We start from the raw sequence: 8,204 nt of genomic DNA on the forward strand, positions 1-8,204 counted from the left end.
ATCCCATGGACGGAGGAGCCTGGTAGGCTGCAGTCCATGGGGTTGCTAGGAGTCGGATACGACTGAGCGACTTCACTTTCACTTTTCACTCTTATGCATTGGAGAAGGAAAAGGCAACCCACTCCAGTGTTCTTGCCTGGAGAATCCCAGGGACGGGGAGCCTGGTGGGCTGCCATCTATGGGGTTGCACAGAGTCGGACATGACTGAAGCAACGCAGCAGCAGCAGATGTTATATATGTTAAATGAAACACTGCTTTGATTTAGAGGGAAGAAAGAAAATGAGAGGGACTTCCCAGGCACTTCAGTGGTTAGGACTCTGTACTTCCACTGCAAGGGGCACAGGTTTGATTTCTGGTCAGTGAAGTAAGATCCTGCAAACCTAGCTATGTGGCCAATAAAAAATAAATAAATTTCCAAAAAGAAGAGAGGGACCCTGTAAGTGGGAATCACATTTGTTTAAGGAAAATTAGTGTCACAAAGCTCTTGGACACATGTAGTTATGTTTTTGTGTGTGTGTCTTTAGAACAAAAAGGTGGTTCAGCAATGTATGAAACACTGACTAAAGGAGACAAATAGAGGACATTCACATACGAGTTTCATAAAGGCCTAGTTCTAACAAATTATTTTTGCAATGCTTAGATCATACTATAAAAGTGAAAATCGCAAAGTCGTGTCAGACTCTTTTCAACTCCATGGACTATACAGTCCATGGAATTCCCCCTGCCAGAATACTGGAATGGGTAGCTGTTCCCTTCTCCAGGAGATCTTCCCAATCCAGGGATCAAACCTAGGTCTCCCATATCTCAGGCAGATTCTTCACCATCTGAGCCACCAGGGAAATCCAAGAATCCTGGAGTGGGTAGCCTATCCCTTCTCCAGCAGATCTTCCAGACCTAGAAAAATTATTAATACCATGAGACAGAATGCCGTACTTTTGATGAGATAGTGGCCTATAGAGACAAATTGGTGGTGTTCAGTTACTAAGTTGTGTCTGACTCTCTGCACCGTGAACTATAGCAGGCTCCTCTCTGCTTAACTATCTCCCAGAGTTTGCTCAAATTCATGTCCATTGAGTCGGTGATGCTATCTAACCATCTCATCCTCTGTCGTCCCCTTCTCCTTCTGCCCTCAATCTTTCCCAGCATCAGGGTCTTTTCCAATGGGTCAGCTTTTTGCATCAGGTAGCCAAAGTACTGGAGTTTCAGCTTCAACATCAGACCTTCCAATGAACATTCAGGACTGATCTCCTTTAGGATGGACTGCTCAGATCTCCTTGCAGTCCAAGAGTCTTCTCCAACACAACAGTTCAAAAGCATCAATTCTTTGGCACTCAGCTTTCTTTATAGTCTAACTCTCCCATCCATACATGACTACTGGAAAAACCATAGCCTTGACTAGACCTTTGTCAGCAAAGTAATGTCTCTACTTTTTAATATGCTGTCTAGGTTGGTCATAACTTTCCTTCAAAGGAGTAAGCATCTTAATTTCATGGCTGCAATCACCATCTGCAGTGATTTTGGACACTGACAGAAGCAGAAGATATTAAGAAGAGGTGGCAAGAATACACAGAAGAACTGTACAAAAAAGATCTTCATGATCCAGATAATCATGATGGTGTGATCACTCACCTAGAGCCAGACATCCTGGAATGTGAAGTCAAGTGGGCCTTAGGAAGCATCACTACAAACAAAGCTAGTGGAGGTGATGGAATTCCAGTTGAGATATTTCAAGTCCTGAAAGATGTTTCTGTGAAAGTGCTGTACTCTATATGTCAGCAAATTTGGAAAACTCAGCAGTGGCCACAGGACTGGAAAAGGTCAGTTTTCATTCCAATCCCAAAGAAAGGCAATGCCAAAGAATGCTCAAACTACCGCACAATTGCACTCATCTCACAAGCTAGTAAAGTAATGCTCCAAATTCTCCAAGCCAGGCTTCAGCAATATGTGAACTGTGAACTTCCAGATGTTCAAGCTGGTTTTAGAAAAGGCAGGGGAACCAGAGATCAAATTGCCAACATCTGCTGGATCATCGAAAAAGCAAGAGAGTTCTAGAAAAACATCTATTTCTTCTTTATTGACTATGCCAAAGCCTTTGACTGTATGGATCACAATAAACTGTGGAAAATTCTGAAAGAGATGGGAATACCAGACCACCTGACCTGCCTCTTGAAAAGCCTGTATGCAGGTCAGGAAGCAAGAGTTAGAACTGGACATGGAACAACAGACTGCTTCCAAATAGGAAAAGGAGTACATCAAGGCTGTATATTGTCACCCTGCTTATTTAACTTATATGCAGAGTACATCATGAGAAACGCTGGGCTGGAAGAAGCACAAGCTGGAATCAAGATTCCCGGGAGAAATATCAATAACCTCAGATATGCAGATGACACCACCCTTATGGCAGAAAATGGCAACCCACTCCAGTACTCTTGCCTAGAAAATCCCATACACAGAGGAGCATGATGTCCATGGAGTTGCAAAGAGTCGGACACGTCTGAGCGACTTCACTTTCACTTTTTTACTTTATGGCAGAAATTAAAGAACTAAAGAGCCTCTTGATGAAAGTGAAAGAGGAGAGTGAAAACGGCTTAAAGCTCAACATTGAGAAAAGTAAGATCTATTCCTATCACTTCATGGCAAATAGATGGGGAAACAGTGACAGACTTTATTTTTGGGGGCTCCAAAATCACTGCAGATGATGACTGCAGCCATGAAATTAAAAGACTACATCTTAGATTTGTTGTAACGAATGGGTTAAATATAGGTAAAGTGCTTCAGAGAGGAGGATAACACTTTCATCCTGACTTAGCCCACTATTCATGGCTGATGGATAAGCTATTCAGTAAGCGCATAGATCCAGATCTTGACTGTTGCTGTTTTTTCCCTTCCAGACCATATGGGTTCACTTTCCTTTGTAAGGAACAATCCATCTGCTACTTAAACAAGAACAGATGTATTGGTTTCAACTTAAAAAAAGACATCTGTAAAGAGGAACTCCATCTTTATGGGCCTCATCTCCTTGCCTCCTCCAGCCCTGCCTTGATGGCTGTCAGACATCCAGTCACTAGAGTGGAGCCAAGGGAGAGAACTCAGTGGCTGTGCTCTAAAGGGGAGGTGACATAAGAACCAGTAGTTAATGACCTTGGGAACTCCATTACTTTCTTTCACTGTGTCTTACGTAGCTAGAGAACAGGAAGCTTCCCAGCCATTCGTTCATTCGTCAGTCTCGGTGTGCATTGCAGTAGCTTTTTCATTTCTCTCTTCGAGCAAGGAGATGAAAGTGAGGGCAGTTTGAGGCCTGACTGTGGCAATTTGAGCCATTGGGGAAGTTCTGGGATTGGTTAGTGTTCTGCAACATAGTTAGTGTGACAGTCGCTCAGTCATGTCTGACTCTTTGAGACCCCATGACTATAGCCCACCAGGCTCCTCTGCCCATGGGATTCTTTAGGCAAGAATACTGGAGCGGGCTGCCTTGCCCTTCTCCAGGAGATCTTCCCAATCCAGGGGTCAACTCAGGTCTCCTGCTTTGCAGGTGGATTCTTTACTGTCTGAGCTATCAGGGAAGCCCTAATGTATAATATAAACATAATTAACACTGCTTTATGTTATATATGAAGCCCTATGGTTGGTATGGGGAGTAGATAATTCAGACTGCCTGACAGTTGAGGGCTTTGGGGAAAAATAGGTCCTGATTACTGACCTTTTGCTAAGATATTTCCTTTATTTTTCTTGGGACTAACTCATTAGGACCCAAGCTGTTTTCTGTGATTATAACAACCTACTCAACTTTAGAAATTTAATGTAGTTCTATTTAATTTTTAGGATAGTATGTTCAAATGCTTAAAAATTCAGAAGTTTCCATGAAGCAGTCCAGTTTCCATTTTCAAAGTCAATATTACCAGCTCATTTGTGTTCTCTTCCAGAGATACTTGATACATATGCAATCAATAACACATGTGCATATGTAAATGATTTTATGTCTATCTATCCATACCCAGTAATCAATCTATCTCAGCAGTCATCCCATCTCAATACATGGGGAGCTTTCTCCTTTTGTTCTTCTTTTTGACTGTCTTAATATTTCATTGCTTCAGTGTATCATTTATTTTAACCAGGCCCTGTTGATGGACTTTTAGGTTGTTTTCAATCTTTGCATTACAATGCTCCTATAATAAACAACCTTCTATGTATATGAAATTTTGTACAAGTGTGAAAGACTATATCAGTAAGGTAAAAGAGTAGTAGATTTGCTGGGTTAATAAACATACGCATATGGACTTTGGTAGATTTTGTACTGTCAAAGTGCTCTTCACAAAGGTAGCATCAATTTATACTACCACTGTTTTCCCAGACTCTGCTAAGAAAATGTCACTAAATGCATTCATCTTTGCCAATCTAATAAGTAAAAAATAACATCTCAAAAAAAATAATATCCAGGTATAAATTACCATTTTTCAAAAAGTGAGGATGAACATCTTTTCATAGGTCTAAGACAGAGGATGAGATGGTTGGATCGCATCACCGACTCAAATGACATGAATTTGGGTAAACTTTGGGAGTTGGTGATGGATAGCGAGGCCTGGCGTGCTGCAGTCCTTGGGGTCACAAAGAGTCTGACATGACCAAGTGACTGAACTGAACTGAATTGAAGAGCTGGTGGTATTCCCTTTTCTGTGGACTATCTGTGTACATCTTTTGCTCAAATTTCTATTGAGTTATTGGTCTTTTCACGTGGATTTAATAGGAGATCTTCATGTGTGGGATAAATTAGCCATTGTCTGTGACTTAAGCTGCAAATATTTTTCCGAATGTTGGTTTTTACTTTGCTTTTTTCCATGGATATATTTTTTATTTGAAAATAATAGAATTTATCATTATCTTTTATCTGGTCTTTTTTTTTCTTTTTTTATGCTTAGGACGGATTCCTTAGATGTGAAGATTATTAAAGATTATACTCTGGTTTCTTCTAATACTTCTGTGGTTTTGTTGTTTACATTATAATCTTTGACCACTACAGAATTTATTTTGGTGTAAAGTATAAGATGTTGGTGTAATTACCTTTTTTTCTAGCTGCTCTAGCACCATTTTGTGATAATCTATCTTTCCCCAATAGTTTTAAATTCACCTTTATCGTATATTAAGTGTTCATGTATGTATTTTGGGTCTATTCCTGGACTTCATATTATTTCCTATTAAGCTATGACTCTGTTCATGCATACTTATCATACTTTTTTATGGTAATATTTTGTGTTTTATTTTACATATATGACATGGTATACAACATTCTGTAACTTACTTTTTTCATTCAATATTTTGTTTTCACAGATAGCTAGTGGGAACCTGCTGTATAGCACAGGGAGCTCAGCTTAGAGTTCTGTGGTGACCTAGATAGGGGTGGTGGCAGGAGGGAAGTCCAAGAGGGAGGGGACATATGCATACATATAGCTGATTCACTTTGCTGTACAGCAGAAATTAACACACAATTGTAAGGCAACTATACCCCAATGAGAAAAAATACATGGTTTCAAGATCTATTCACGTTGATCCATGTAAACCTAGTTCATTGATTTTTGACTGGTAAACAGTATTCTTCACCATATAAGCATACTTAAATGTACAATACTGTATTTATCAAATGCATTAGTTGATGCAAATTTGCACAGTTGAGTTTCTGGCTGATAGGGAATCTCTGTAGTGCTTGCCTGTACTCAGGGAATAGAGAGCATTCTAGGTGAGTATAATGAGAAAGAATTGTCAGTTCGTCCTTACCACCATCCATATCTGACATGATAGCAAAGTGTCCAGTCACTTAATGGGTCAAGTTAAATACCTCCTGAATCTGACATCACAGTAAATGGCATAGAGAAAACTTGGTCTAGGCTAAGACTCCTAAAGAGGTAACTGAAAGGATCGCCATCTCTCCTTGAGAAAGAACACACAGAGGAATAAAGAAAGAAGCACGCCCACTCTGACTAGAATGAAGATTTAACACAAAATAATTCTTCTCTGAATAGTAATGTCAGGAAGTTGCATTCTCATTTCTGAGCTTCTAGAAAAGGATCAGGAAGTTTCTACAGTATTTTAAAAGATATTTGAAATTGACCTGGGATGGAAGAAGATAGCAAAGTCTGCTTCTGTAGCCATTATCCTCTGCCTCCTTGAACTTGAAGCACCTAAATGCTCATTAGCTAGTGTCTTAACTTGGTGGGAAGGAGAAATCAGAAAGAGAAGAAAGAAGCCTCCTTGTGGGAGAACTGGGTGTCATTCTCCAAGATCTTGTCTCAAGTCAATGAAGGCCAGCTGCAGTGTGTCCTCCTGGAACCCAGACACTGGGCCGGATCTGGCCAACTGTCCACATTCTCTGACATCCAAGTTGAACTGCTGTAATGTTTCCAAGGTGAGCTGCCGTACTTCAGCTTCCAGCAAAAGTTGCATCAAAGAAGTGGCTAAATGCTTGCAAGCTGACATACATGTGGTCTGGACCACCCTTCTGGGAAGGTGTGTGAATATAGCAAAGGTGCTATGTAGAAAGGCAGTGAGGTCTACTAGGTAATCACTTGCTTTGCTGCCCAAATCTCCTGTCATCCAGTCATAGCCAGCCAGCTGTAGAAACTGGTCAATTTCCTGGTTTAAGTTAGTATAAATCTCTTCTTCAGCTGCATGTCTGGCAACCTTACAAGTCACGGTGCCATACAGCTTGGTAGCGTGAACTATCCCTGGAAGCACATTAGTGATATTGGTTATAAATTCTTGCAAGTACTTACAGGATTTCTCCAGGTGTTTTGTATTGATAATAATCTAGACAAGCTCAGTAAGTCCAATATTCTTCCTTTTAATGACATTCGGCAGAGAGTTGCTTAGAGTCCTAGTCAGCAACAGGTCTATAGATTTACGAATCATGTCATCAACTTCAGCTGAGCTCAAATGAAGATCTGAAAACTTCAGACAAACGTAGATAAATTCTTTAATTTGGCTGTACGCTTTTGGCACAAATTCAAAAAATGGAGACTTTTGGAAATGGTTGCTTTTCCAGCTCTGTATCTTGGCATGGGAATTGTCCTACCATCTTTTTATACATCTCAGGACTGTAGTTGTCAGAATCAAGTATGTTTCTGAAAATACTTGACCACTTCTTTAGCAAAGTTTAACTAGTCTCTGATTTCTGGCAGCATGTCAAAAAACTGATTTACAGGAAAACCATACACCTGAAGTGTCAACAAAAAGCATCGTGAGGTTCTTAAAATCTAACACGAGGTTTGGATCAGCGCAGTAAGACGAGTGAGTACGGAGTGCTGCGATGGTTTTTGAAAGTGCCATTTCCCACAGTTCACCAATGTGGGCTCTATTTACTAAGTCTTGCATTGTATGTAAAATGTGATCTTTACAAAAGAAAAAAAAAGCTGAAAATTTGATTAAAATATTTCCTGTAGCCATCTAAAGTTTTATGCATGTTAGACAGAGGCTGGAGCACCACACAAGCCTGTTTTCACCTCTGTTTTCCATAGTAGTTCTCAAATGTTTCCCAAGCCCAGGACAGAATATGTGTAGACATTGATAAACAGGAGAGAAATCAACCAAATCTTGGGTCCCTTCATCATCTTCCTCATCTTCAATATCCAGAATTCCTGAATCCTGTTCAGACTTGGGGCTAGTGCTTTCTATCTCTGTGTCCAAAAATTGTATATGCTTCTTTCTTAGATTTTTCTATTCTGGGTTGTTTCAAGATATTATCCAGGTTTCTTTTTTGTTGAGCTTGCTTCATGGCAGTCTCTCCAATTTTGTCTGAATGTTGTGAATACTTTCCAGAAAGTCTTTGAAATCAAACATAGACACATTCTTAAGTTTCTTCTCGAAGCTTGGGGATATTGTCTACCCTCACCTTGCAGAATCGATAGTGGCTACTTGAGGCAGACAGGTATGTTCTACCTATATTCCAGAGTTTTCAGTTCAGGATAATGTCTTTTAGTTTTCATCTGGTCCCTCAGTTTGCTATACATCTCTAGGACTACAAGACACAAAATTAATTTATCAACAGTGGCAGAAATATTTCTGTGTTGTAGTTGAAACTGCTTCAGCTCTTCCATCGCTATTACCAGTTCCTTTCCCTCATGTTGTAGTTTTCTATTCGTATCCGACACTTGATGTTTGAGTTCCTGGGCTTCTCCTCTCACTTTCAGCAGTTCTACTATAGAGTCCACAAAGCC

The 8,204-nt window shown here is 40.1% G+C and overlaps 1 pseudogene; it reads right to left on the reverse strand.

Annotated features, from left to right (window-relative positions):
• Window positions 1–6,163: 6,163 nt before the first annotated feature.
• On the reverse strand, window positions 6,164–8,204 carry LOC102410780 (annotated as a pseudogene).

The sequence above is a fragment of the Bubalus bubalis genome, chromosome 11 (genome assembly GCF_019923935.1).
Source record: "Bubalus bubalis isolate 160015118507 breed Murrah chromosome 11, NDDB_SH_1, whole genome shotgun sequence".
NCBI lineage: Eukaryota > Metazoa > Chordata > Mammalia > Artiodactyla > Bovidae > Bubalus > Bubalus bubalis.